The sequence below is a fragment of the Melanerpes formicivorus genome, unplaced genomic scaffold (assembly GCF_026170545.1).
Source record: "Melanerpes formicivorus ecotype bairdi unplaced genomic scaffold, bMelFor1.0.p_v2 SCAF_2, whole genome shotgun sequence".
Taxonomy (NCBI): domain Eukaryota; kingdom Metazoa; phylum Chordata; class Aves; order Piciformes; family Picidae; genus Melanerpes; species Melanerpes formicivorus.
Window position 1 is genome coordinate 4,031,556 of NW_027142354.1, and position 14,128 is coordinate 4,045,683.

Below are 14,128 nucleotides of genomic sequence, written 5' to 3' on the forward strand. Positions count from 1 at the left end.
TGTGTTGATAGGTTGGACTCGATGATCCTCGAGGTCCTTTCCAACCCAAGTTATACTGTGATACTGTGGGTGAGTGCTGTCAAAATCTGAATAAATCTTTTAACTCATTTGGTACTGTGGTTGTATTTTGTGCCAGTACTACTTAGATTCTAGTAGTATCCAAAGTTTAAAAGAACAACACTACAAAGTTAATGTTCTCTAATACATATGTAGGCTTCTACAGTTAAAAAGGTTGAGTGTGCACTGGCTCTTTTAAAGATCAAAAGAAAGTACTAGGACCTCAAGAGGAACAGTGTGGCCAGCAGGAGCAGGGAGGTCATTCTGCCCCTGTACACTGCACTGGTTAGGCCACACCTTGAGTACTGTGTCCAGTTCTGGGCCCTTCAGTTTAAGAAGGACATTGAGACACTTGAATGTGTCCAGAGAAGGGCAACAAAGCTGGGGAGGGCTTTGGAGCAAAAGCCTTGTGAGGAGAGGCTGAGGGAGCTGGGGTTGTTTAGTCTGGAGAAGAGGAGGCTGAGGGGAGACCTTATTGCTCTCTACAACTACCTGAAAGGAGGTTGTAACCAGGTGGGAGTTGGCCTCTTCTCCCAGGTAACCTGTCACAGAACAAGAGGACACAGTCTCAGACTGCAGCAGGGGAGGTTTAGGCTGGATGTTAGGAAGAAATTCTTCATAGAGAGAGTGATTGGCCATTGGAATGGGCTGCCCAGGGAGGTGGTGGAGTCACCATCCCTGGAGGTGTTTGGGAAGAGACTGGATGGGGTGCTTGGTGCCATGGGTTAGTTGATTAGATGGTGTTGGATGATAGGTTGGACTCGATGATCTCAAAGGTCTCTTCCAACCTGGTTAATTCTCTCCTCTTCTATTCAACATTTTTAAATTCATGCCTGTCTGCTTGGTGTCCAAATTAAGAACCTAACTTCTGAGGCAAATTATATTCCCTGGCTTGAATATGAAAATAAGATTTAAAATTAAAGTTATTTTCTTCCTTATGTGTATGCAATGCCAAAAAAAAAAATGTTTTGGGAATAATTTATGGTAATAAAATATCCTTTACAGTGCTCTTCCTCTAGAGAGCTTTGAGCAGCAGAATTGCCAGTCTTTAGTCCTCAGGACATTAGGGGGCACCACGACCTCACAGACTTACAATTATGTAAGTACAGTTATTTTTCATCTTCAGGGGAAACAGCATAAATAAGCACAAAATCAGCTCCTGGAGTAATTTCCTACTGTGAGATTACAATACAGTTCTTAATAAAATTTCCAAGCAAAGCCAACTCAGATCTTTATCAGAATACAGGCTACACCCTTCTTTCTGTAAGAGTAATGACACTAGCAGACTAATGGGTGCAGTATAAGCAGCTTGCTTTCAAGTCTTTCTTTAACTCTTCACTTCAGGGTTTTATTCTGGGAATACATTTTCAGCTCAAGCCTCTAAGGTATTAACAGCATTCATTCAGTCTGTAGAGTAAATCTCTCTCTAGGCAGAGCACACAGTGAGCTCAGGATGGACCTGCTTTAAATCCAGGTCCCAAAACTCTGTATCGTGCTTGGGGTGATCACCATAACCTATTGTAGAATAGAATAGAATAGAATAGAATAGAATAGAATAGAATAGAATAGAATAGAATAGAATAGAATAGAATAGAATAGAATAGAATAGAATAGAATAGAATAGAATAGAATAGACCAGGTTGGAAGAGACCTTCAAGATCATCGCGTCCAACCTATCACCCAACACCGCCTAATCAACTAACCCATGTAACCAAGCACCCTGTCAAGTCTCCTGAACACCTCCAGTGACGGCGACTCCACCACCTCCCCGGGCAGTCCATTCCAATGGGCAATCACTCTCTCTGTGTAAAACTTCCTCCTCACCTCCAGCCTGAACTTCCCCTGGCGCAGCCTGAGACTGTGTCCTCTTGTTCTGGTATTGTACTGCACCACCAAACGTGTATGTGCCGTAACAATGATGTGTCAATCTAGCACCAGGGGACATTAATAGTCGGCTCTGACATGCATGCATGACAGGTGATTCGCTAAGCAGGGGATTTACTCAGCATGTGGTTGACTTAGCAGATCTAGCTGGGAAGGAATGGGAAGGATGCGTGTGCAGGGGGAAGAAGGTGTCTGTCTGTCCAGAGGATTGCTGTTCTTGAAGAAGTGTGACAGCTGTGACTTCAAGCACTGGCTTACAGGCCTGAAAAACAAGATGTCTTGCTGTTCCTCCTCTGCAGCTGAAATGATCATGTGCCTGATGTAAGAGATAAGCAGCTGGACAACAAGCTTACAAGCAAGATGCCTGTCATTCCTGGAAGTAGTCTTCCAGGACTTCTGGAAGACTGGTCTTCCTAGAGATCATATGGTCTGGCCCGAGGCCTCACTCACATCAGCTGTGAAGGATGATTTTCAGTGGAAGTCTACATTGTCAAAAATGCCCAGATGTAACATTTAAAGACTAAATGGTCTACTGCATAAAATGAGATCATAGGTGGTAGTAGTGTGCTTTAGAATAGAATTAACCAGGTTGGAAGAGACCTTTGAGATCACTGAGTCCAACCTATCATCCAACACTATCTAATCAACTGTAGCATGGCATGGATGAAGTAATCAACCAACAAAAGTTCTGCGATGAAAGATGACTAGCAGCAGGGAAAAGTATGACCTAATAGATGAGAAACTCTGTCTAGTTTATGTAAGTGGAAAGCATGAGTCATAGTCTTTGGAGCTGGGCTGAGGAGCAACTGGATTCCACAAAGTAAAGCAACATTCTGTTGCTACACTTCTGGTTTCTCTACTGCCTGAATATGGACACTTTAGTGAAAATCTTGACCTGAAGGGAGGCTGCAGTTAAAACTAACTGAGGTCCTGTGTAGTACAAGAGGCAGAGTAAGGCAGTTAGTATCTGCTAGAGTGTTACCAGCCTGAAATAGCCAAAAGGAGGTCAGTGTTTCAGTCTACCAATCTGATCAAGTTCTGGGCTGCTATACTGGCAGAAATCCTTTCCTCATCTGTCATGCAAAGATTATTGCTTATTGGCAGTCTCTCAGACCTTCTGCATCATAAGCTTGTGCCTATAGATAGGTATACTATGAATATATGTAAATAGTAAGCCTGTGAAGAATAATATATTTATGAGCTGTAATATAGTACCTGAGAAAATACCTACAGCCTTGGCTGTAGCCAGCAGTGTGCCCAGGTGGCAAAGAAGGCCAATGGCGTCCTGGCCTGCATCAGGAATAGTGTGGCCAGCAGGAGCAGGGAAGTCATTGTGCCCCTGTACTCTGCATTGGTTAGGCCACACCTTGAGACCTGTGTCCAGTTCTGGGCCACTCAGTTTAAGAAGGACATCGAGACACTTGAACTTGTCCAGAGAAGGGCAACAAGGCTGGGGAGAGGCCTTGAGCACAGCCCTATGAGGAGAGGCTGAGGGAGCTGGGATTGTTTAGCCTGGAGAAGAGGAGGCTCAGGGGTGACCTTATTGCTGTCTAGAACTCCCTGAAGGGTGGTTGTAGCCAGGAAGGGGTTGGTCTCTTCTCCCAGGCAACCAGCACCAGAATAAGGGGACACAGTCTCAATCTGTGCCAGGGGAAGTTTAGGCTGGAGGTGAGGAGAAAGTTCTTCACCGAGAGAGTCATTCGTCATTGGAATGTGCTGCCCAGGGAGGTGGTGGAGTCACCATCCCTGGAGGTGTTTAAGAGGGGATTGGATGTGGCACTTGGAGCCATGGTCTAGTCATGAGGTCTGTGGTGACAGGTTGGACTCGATGATCTTTGAGGTCTCTTCCAAACTTAGTGATACTGTGATATCACTTTGTTTATATGGCATACAAAATATGTATAAAATACTATACAAATGGAAATGAAGACCACAGCCTCTCTCTTAAGGTATTCTCAGGCCTGAAGGTACCCCAAGAAACTGACCAAAGGCGAAGGATAGGAACACAGAGTGAAGCAACACGATCAGCCTGGCAACCACTCAAGCTTTTAAATATTTATACTGCATACAAATTAAGTTATGGTAAAGTGCCTGTATGCATACATACATATATATACAATCAAATGCTCAAACGTTGCTCTTGTGAGGCTGGTTTTGCTTTCTGTCAGCATGCATCCTGGAACAAGCTTTACAGGAACACATGCAACTCTTCCCCAAAAAAGCCTCCCTCACAAGGAAGTAGAGAGCTAGAGGAGTATCCTAACATACACCTGCAGATCTAGACAACCCTAAGAATATGTTGGCACATGTCACTTTCAGCCAATGGCACTCTATAGGTTGTAAATTCATGTCTTCCAAGCATTCCTGAGAGAATGGGCTCCATGGGCTGCTGGGGGACAGCTTGTCTCACCATGGGCTTCACTATGGGCTGCAAGAGAATCTCTGCTCTGGTGCTTGGAGCACCTCCTTCCCATCTTTCTTCCCTGGCTTTTGTGTCTACAGAGTTTTCTCTCATGCATTCTCACTTCTCTCTCCAGATGAAGTTGCCTTCTCCCTCACCTCTTTAAGTGTTACTGGAGAGGCACTAACACTGCTGATGACAAGTTAGGCCTTGGCCTGCAGCAGGTCCATCCTGAAGCCTGCTGACATTGGCTCCATCAGACACAGGGGAAACTTTAGCAGCTTCTCAGAGAAACCACCCCTGTAGCACCCCCACTACCAAACCCTTGCCACACAAACCCAACCCAGCTCAGTGTGGGTATGAAACTGTCCTTGTCCACAGAGACTTTCAGGGAGTTACTCAGTAAGGTTGTGGTCCCCAAGAAGGGGAAGGAGGTACAAAGATGACTCTCTACTTGCTTGAAATGAATTTCCTAGGCCTCTGAATAGTTTGGGGGTTGGATGGTGACCTTCATGCACTGAAAGTGTGCAGGGTGCTCCTGGGAAATGTTCCTACTTCTTCAGAAAAGGCACTTGGTGAATTCCTGCATCTACTTCTGCTCCACAGAAACTGATTTCAAAAATCCCTTTTGGGGAGAAAAAAACTTTCCATGAGCTGGGAGATAGATCAGCTTAAAGGAGTTTAGTGTTCTATTTTTTAACTACAATTGGGTGTTTTGTCAGAGAGCCACAACGTGACACATTCTAAGCCTTCTCAACTTCAGTGAAAGGCTTGTATCAGTCTCAGTGGACTGTGACTGAGGCCCTACTTTTCCATGTTCTCTAACATGCAGAATTAGAACAATGTGCCAGCAAATGTTGGTACACAAGAGCAGAGAGCCGTGAATAGAACTGAAGTGATTTATTCGATGTAAATTATTGAGCCATGACACAGAGGTGGTCTCAGATGAGCATAAACAGCATGTCCACAGTGCTGGTTATACACAGGGGTATGTTGGTTTAAAATGGGAAGCTTGCTTTGTTTGTTGGTAGCTTCAATGCAAACTTTGCCACAGGAGGAACAGCTAGAATGGAAAAATAAAGCATTTTGTCCTGACACACAACCCACTTCATTATTTTCTATTCTTCTCTGCACTGCAGTTTGTACCAGCTTTGAAATGGGTAGAACTGTTGCTAGGTAATCTTTACCCACTTGGTAGCTGAAGTTTCACTCATGCAGAAAAGAGTTTTTTATGTATCTAACAGCATAACATTAAAATCTAAGGCATTGTTTAATGAGTTGTTTCCAGTGCAACCCTGCTCCCAGCTGTGGGCCTCTTTCCTAGGAGCAACCCAACTGCCAGAACAAGCAACACACTTTTGTAAGCTGCAGGTCAGCATGACTCCAGTGACAGCAGCTGCAAGCCCTCCCTGAGCACTTTCCTTATCTCAGCTGTGAGCAGCAGGCTCAGACACCCTTTCTGTTCCGTGCTGATCCCTCCTGTGTGCTGAGCAACTGTGTAATGAAACAAAGCAGGGAACTGATGCAAGCGAAAAGCAAGCAAGCTTCCCTCTTCCTCTTTGCTGGGCTCACCTAGGTCTAGCTCTAGCACTAGTTCATTTTGTAGCTGTGTAAACAGCATGGATAAACTCAGAGGGAAATGCAGTGGATGGTGAAGCAAGTGGGCAGGACTGGGGCAGGAAAGAGCTGTTCAGGCTGCCTTAACACATGCCCAGCATGGCGACCAACTATCAAAACACAGCCACAGTTTGTGATCTACCAAAGAGCTGAAGAAAATTTGGGTTAGCTTAAAGTGGGAAGTAATGGAAGTACACAACTGGTATCACTAAGCCAGATCTTGAAACAACCCCCTCATTCATACTTTAGTAGAAAAACCATGTGGGAATTTTATTACCCTATCTTTTGAGATTGCCAACGTGGAAAAGACCAAGACAAAGGTAAAGTCAGAACAACTCTTGGATAGCCACAGTCAGCTATAACCACTTTATGGCTATATACACTGTTTTTCCTGGTCTAGTTATCACAGTATCACACAGTATAACTAAGGTTGGAAGAGACCTTGAGGATCATCAAGTCCAACCTGTCATCACAGACCTCATGACTAGACCATGGCACCAAGTGCCACGTCCAATCCCCTCCTGAACACCTCCAGGGACGGTGACTCCACCACCTCCCTGGGCAGCCCACTCCAATGATGAATGACTCGCTCGGTAAAGAACTTTCTCCTCACTTTGAGTCTAAATCTCCCCTGGTGCAGCTTGAGACTGTGTCCTCTTGTTCTGGTGCTGGTTGCCTGGGAGAAGAGACCAACCCCTTCCTGGCTACAACCTCCCTTCAGGTAGTTGTAGAGGGCAATGAGGTCACCCCTGAGCCTCCTCTTCTCCAGGCTAAACAACCCTAGCTCCCTCAGCCTCTCCTCATAGGGCTTGTGCTCAAGGCCTCTCCCCAGCCTTGTTGCCCTTCTCTGGACACATTCAAGTGTCTCAATGTCCTTCTTAAACTGAGGGTCCCAGAACTGGACACAGTACTCAAGGTGTGGCCTAATCAATGCAGAGTACAGGGGCACAATGACTTCCCTGCTCCTGCTGGCCACACTATTCCTAATGCAGGCCAGGATGCCATTGGCCCTCTTGGCCACCTGGGCACACTGCAGGCTCATGTTTAGCCTACCATCAACCATTACCCCCAGGTCCCTTTCTGCCTGGCTGCTCTCCAGCCACTCTGACCCCAGCCTGTAGCTCTGCATGGGGTTGCTGTGGCCAAAGTGCAGCACTCGGCACTTGGACTTGTTGAAAGCCATCCCATTGGACTCCGCCCATCTGTCCAGTCGGTCGAGGTCCCTCTGCAGAGCCTTTCTACCCCCTAATTGACTAACATTTGCTCCTGACTTGGTGTCATCTGCAAACTTGCTGATGACTGACTCAAGCCCCTCATCCAGATCATCAATGAAGATGTTGAAGAGGATGGGGCCCAGCACTGATCCCTGGGGGACGCCACTGGTGCCTGGCTGCCAGCTGGATGTGGCACCATTCACCACCACTCTCTGGGCTCAGCCCTCCAGCCAGGAAGTTCTTTCCAGCTGCTTCTGACTCCTGCTGCCACCATAAAGAAGCTTCAAATGGCAAAAATCAACCCATACAAAAACTGGCAACAGCTTTCTCTTTTTTATGGTATGTGGGCTGTGAAGTTACATGTTCAGTTACATTAGTCATCTGTTTAATGCCAAATATTATTTTCTTCTGTGTGAACCATGGCATCCTAAAGTGTGATAAATAAATCTGTGTATTGGCTTAAGTTTTGACAGTATTAATCACCTAAGAGGTAAATTAAAGGTGAGGAGACAGTAGCTGCAGCAAATACTTGCCAGCCCCACAGAAATCTATAGCATTACAGGCAACAACATCACCTGACCTATTTATTCTCCCTTACTTCTTGAGAAGCAACCTGGAACCAGGCTTGCAGATCTCCCCATGGCATCTCTGATCCTTTTCTACCCTAGGGGCATTTCATTTCTGCAATGACTCACAAAAAAAAAAAGCTCTTCTGCAGTGAGGATCCATTTTCAACCATGTCTGCTATTGAACAGGTTTCCAAAGCACAAGTATTTCAGCCTACCAGCACACTGGCTGTGCCAAGAGCACATCTGCACAAGCTCTATTTGTTGAGTTACTCTCCTAGAGGCAGTTTAAAACAGCAGTGCAACCCAGGAGAACGATCCACTGACCAGGAGGAACAGGCTGCCCAGGCACGTGGTGGAGTCTCCCTCTCTGGTGATATTCAAGCCCCACCTAGATGCATTCCTGTGTGATCTGGTAAAGGTGATCCTGCTCTGGCAGGGGGGCTGGACTGGATAGAATAGAATAGAATAGAATAGAATAGAATAGAATAGAATAGAATAGAATAGAATAGAATAGGCCAGACCAGACCAGGTTGGAAGAGACCTCAAAGATCATTGTGTCCAACCTATCATCCAACACCACCTAATCAACTAAACCAGGTCAAAAGTCAGCTGTACCAGCCACATGTGGGACTTCAGGAGTGTATACCTTGTATTGTGTCTTTTCCCTATGATGTGTCCCACCCTTTGAGGAAGAACTTAAGAGTTCAGACATGCTCTGAATGTTATTTCTCTTACTTTTTCATCTTTTTCATGTGGACTTACATATAACCTTATAGAATAGAATAGAATAGACCAGGTTGGAAGAGATCTTCGAGATCATCGTGTCCAACCTATCATCCAACACCACCCAATCAACTAAACCATGTAACCAAGCACCCTGTCAAGTCTCCTCCTGAACACTTCCAGTGATGGTGACTCCACCACCTCCTCAGGCAGCCCATTCCAATGGGCAATCACTCTCTCTGTGTAGAATTTCCTCCTAACCTCCAGCCTGAACCTCCCCTGGTGCAGCCTGAGACTGTGTCCTCTTGTTCTGGTGCTGGTTGCCTGGGAGAAGAGACCAACCTCTGCCTGTCTACAACTTCCCTTAAGGTAGTTGTAGAGAGCAATAAGGTCACCCCTGAGTCTCCTCTTCTCCAGGCTAAGCAACCCCAGCTCCCTCAGTCTCTTCTCATAGGGCTTGTGTGATCTTTCAAGGTCCTTTCCAACCCCTAACATTCTGTGCTAAGATGGAAATGGGGGGAAAGGGCTCTGCTGGGGCATTCCGCAGGGAACTAGTAAGAACTGACAAGGCATATGAAAAAAAGTCCCAACAAATAAAACCTTGTAACTGATACCTCCAGTGTTTGCATCATCCAGCTGCCTTTTACAGAAGCAATACATAAGGTTAAAAATATGCTATCTAGCAGGCAGCAGCGATGTCATGCTGCTGAAGGGAGGTTGTGTAACCAGCAGTCGATTGCTTACGTTCAACCCGTGCACATATCTATCAGCCAGATCATTGCATCAAAGTCTCACTTCCCAGATTCCTAGAGAAACAAGTGTACTTTTGTCCCAGGCTTTTGTTTTGAAACTGACCTATTTCTCAGACAAAAGTATTGATCCCTATCTGAAAGCACAGCTGACAAATAATGGAGGACAAAGGCTATGTGGATGTGATTTCCCCGGTGTAAATGCTGAAGGACAGTAGTCATCGACACGTTGCACAAGTTCCTGGTTTACATTAACACGTAAGGGAAACGTGTCCCATGACTCCTGCATTACTGCATGTCCAAATCAGTTACCTCACTTACTAAGGGTTCAGTTCCAGTGCAAAAAAACAGACCCACAGAAGCACAGAATGTTAGGGGTTGGAAAGGACCTTGAAAGATCATCTAGTCCAGCCCCCCTGCCAGAGCAGCCCTAGCATTTGGCTGAAGATTTGCAATCGCCGCTGATGGGTATTAAAACCAAACAGAAAGTGACAGAAATTGCGACATAAAAAGAGTGTACATACTTGTTAAGGACTGCCTAGTTAACCATTATTAAACCTTGAATTTTAATAGCTTTTAAGATTGGCTTTTTACAGCTATTCAACGTAGTAGGAGAAAGTTCCTCACAGAGAGTTGTTACCCATTGGGATGGGCTGCCCAGGGAGGTGGTGGAGTCACCAGCCCTGGAGGTGTTCAAGAGGGGATTGGATGTGGCACTTGGTGCCATGGTCTAGTGATGAGGTCTGTGGTGACAGGTTGGACTCAATGATCTTTGAGGTCTCTTCCAACCTTGGTGATACTACGGTACTGTGGTATATGATGAGGTCTTAACCACAAAGTCAAATTGGATGTGGCACTTGAAGCCATAGTTTGGTTATCATGAGGTGTTAGGCATTAGGTAGTAGGTTGGACTTGATGATCTCTGAGGTCTTTTCCAACCTGGTTGATTCTGTAGTAGAGCTGAATATGATTTTCTGTTTTAAAATGGCATTTTACAACAGGTAGAATTAGTCCTTTGGTTATGACTTGTATCTGTCCTTTTGCCTATGCATCACAGGAAGTAAGGGAAGAGTAATCTTGTTGAAAAGGAATTTATTTGCCATACTACAGTATGGACATGTGAATCTTGGTGAACAAATGGGAGGATCTGGTTTGGCATGTCCTGTGCTCCTAATATTCAATCCCATCCCTCTTTACCACTTTTCAAGTTTCTTTCCGAGGTTTGTTGCAAGAAATAAATTAGAATAGAATAGAATAGAATAGAATAGAATAGAATAGAATAGAATAGAATAGAATAGAATAGAATAGAATAGAATAGAATAGAATAGACCAGGTTGAAAAAGACCTTTGAGATCATTGAGTCCAACCTATCATCCAACACCACCTAATCAATTAAACCATGGCACCAAGTGCCTCATCCAGTCTCCTCCTGAACACCTCGAGTGATGGGGACTCCATCACCTCCCTGGGCAGCCCATTCCAATGGCCAATAACTCTTTCTATGAAGAACTTCTTCCTAACACCCAGCCTAAACCTCCCCTGGCACAGCTTGAGACTGCGTCCTCTTGTTCTGGTGCTGACCACCCAGGAGAAGAGTCTAACCCCCACCTGTCTACAACCTCCCTTCAGGTAGTTGTAGACAGCAATAAGGCCTCCCCTGAGTCTCCTCTTTTCCCAGCTAAGCAACCCCAGCTCCCTCAGCCTCTCCTCATAGGGCTTGTGCTCCAAACCCCTCCCCAGCTTTGTTGCCCTTCTCTGGACACATTCCCACAACTCAACCTCCTTCCTAAACTGAGGGGCCCAGAACTGGACACAGTACTCAAAGTGTGGCCTAACCAGTGCTGAGTACAGGGGCAGAATGACCTCCCTGCTCCTGCTGGCCACACTATTCCTGATACAGGCCAAGATGCCATTGGCCTTCTTGGCCACCTGGGCACACTGCTGGCTCATGTTTAGCCTACCATCAACCATTACCCCCAGGTCCCTTTCTGCCTGGCTGCTCTCCAGCCACTCTGACCCCAGCCTGTAGCACTGCATGGGGTTGTTGTGGCCAATGTGCAGAGCCTGGCACTTAGATGTGTTCAATCTCATGCCCTTGGAGTCTGCCCATCTGTCCAGCCTGTCAAGGTCCCTCTGCAGGCCCATCCTATTTAGTTTTGCAACTTTCACACAAATATAAGCAGCTTTTAACAACCTCAGTGAGAGCCCTTTGTGTGTCAAAAGGTAGGCAGGGAGATCAGATTTCCATTCACCAGCAGTCTTACTCCAGCGTTTACTTAACCTTTCTGTGACTACAGAGAAAACCAACACAGTTTGCTTTGGGGACCTGCACGTTTTCTAAACATTGCATCACCTCTCCAGTTACATGGCAGTTGGTGTTCTACAACCCCCATCCTCAGGAGCCTATGTAAGCAGCTCTGTCACTTAGCAGATACATCACAGCACACACAGTAACTAAACCAAGTACTTTGTTGAGTTTTATTTGCATTTGTTGACTTGGTATTAATCAGAACCAAAGAGTTAAGACCTAGCTCTCTTCTGTTACAGATACTCAAATTTTCTGCAATGCTTCCTGCTTAGTGTAGGAAGTAGAAATTGGACTAGCTATGTGGTTTCTGAGCTGCCTGATCCCAAGGATTAATTAAAGAAACAAGAGTGTGAAGTGTGGATACGAGGAGCTTTGCAGGAAGGCAGCAGCATGTCACAGGAAAGCAGACCCACGGTAATTCACTGAGATTTTAAAGCATAAAGGAATGGATGACATCAAAAGACCAGTGGGTCAGGCAGGCAGCCAGGCAGGCCTTGCAGATAAACATTTTGAATTTGAGGCAGACTGTAAATGACAAACACCAAGGGCAGCTGAAAGAGGGCAGAACTGAGGGAAAAGAAGGCTGGTGCCTTGGTAGTACGATAACACTGATGTAGTAAGTAATGCAACTGAAGACAGAAGATAAGAGGGGTGAAATAATGCTGAGTACTGATGGGATCCAGAACAAGGTTTTGCCAGGGGGGCAATGCAGTACAGCTGTGAAACATGGTGAACGAGGCAGGAGCTGACCTAGCTTTGCAGTTGCTCTCAGCAGACGTGAGGAAGCTGATGACATCAGAGCAGGAGAAACGAAAGTTGCACCTCTCGTTCTTTACAAAAGGGAAAAAACCCAAACTAGATCTGTATCATCAATTATACATGACACAAGGGAAGCATTTGGGGAAATGGAAAATCCCAGTGTTCCTCAGCAGGGAGAGATTTCCCTCTCTTCCCAGCTGAGGGCACGTCACTGGAAAGTCCCAGCCTGGGAAGAGGGAAAAAACCCTACCCAGTAAACAAATTGCATAAGCAGTGAAAACAGAAAGAGGAACAAAGTCAAATGAGACTTTGACTTTAAATGAGTTTATTTTCAGGTTAGCATTTCCTTGAATGGCAACAGTGCAAGTTGAGACAAGAAAACTCTGACTAGAGGGAAAATGGCTGTTAAATGCTACTGCTGCTATTTGCCACAAAAAGAAAGCTCACTTATTAAAAAGCTGAGAATTCAACTTGGAATGTCGTGGATTTACTGCTAGTGAGAGTAGTCAAACGGTCCCAGGGGCAAACCGGATGCCCAGGATGATTACAGGTCTGTAAAATTAGAAATGATTGTCTGGCAAGCCTGTGGAATGTTTTTCCCCTTCACTCACACATCCTTCCAGCCAAGGAAAAGGTCCTTAACAAAGCTCTTCCTCACACTCACTGGGCATGGCTCTTTGTCTTACAATCAAGTTCAAGGCTGGGAACTTTTCCAGCACTATCCATAAAGAAAACAAGGAAAAAACATGGCTGGTCACACTGAGACAAGAAGTACAGTGTTGGGCAAAAATTGAGGCCTCCTCCCTCTCTAACTAGCCTTCATGAAAATTAAAATATTGATATCAATTCAGTGATTCATACATTTCAGTTCTGGGCCTCTCAGTTTAGGAAGGACATTGAGACACTTGAATGTGGCTAGAGAAGGGCAAGGAGGCTGGGGAGAAGCCTTGAGCACAAGCCCTATGAGGAGAGGCTGAGGGAGCTGGGATTGTTTAGCCTGGAGAAGAGGAGGCTCAGGGGAGACCTCATTGCTCTCTACAACTACCTGAAAGGAAGTTGTAGCCAGGTGGGGGTTGGTCTCTTCTCCCAGGCAACCAGCACCAGAACAAGAGGACACAGTCTCAAGCTGTGCCAGGGGAAGTTTAGGCTGGAGATGAGGAGAAAGTTCTTCACTGAGAGAGACATTAGCCATTGGAATGGGCTGCCCAGGGGCGTGGTGGAGTCACCATCCCTGGAGGTGTTCAAGAGGGGATTGGACGTGGCACTTGGTGCCATGGTCTAGTCATGAGGTCTGTGGTGACAGGTTGGACTCGATGATCTTTGAGGTCTCTTCCAACCTTGGTGATACTGTGAAATTATTACTCTTCTCTGAGATAAATCAACTTTCAATAAAGGTACTTCACAGTGATTAATCACAGCAACATTAACTCGAATTCTGGAACCCATTACAGTGACAGCCCTTTCTAGCTGTAATCTAGGAAAAGAATCAACGTGGATTTAACTCTGCTTTTCTTCTTCCCCAGTTACTGAACGCTGCTGCACGCTGCCCAGTGTTCATGGCAGTCCAACCCTGCCAGCAAACAACAGATGCCAGTTCTGCAGGTGTTGTGTGGGCAGCCCCACCTCCAACCCTATCAATATTACCATCAAAATTTAGCATTGTCTTACAACTCAGGTTCTCTTAAGTCTCATCAGGATTCAACACTGCTGAAAGCACCACCTCAAGCACATTATCCTTGACAGCCAATGACTATTATTTATGGAACTGCCACCTTTTAACATCCTCTCAGATTTGGGAAGAGGATCAGTTAGCAGTCTTTGCAGGGGGAGGGTTATGGGGGGCTTGT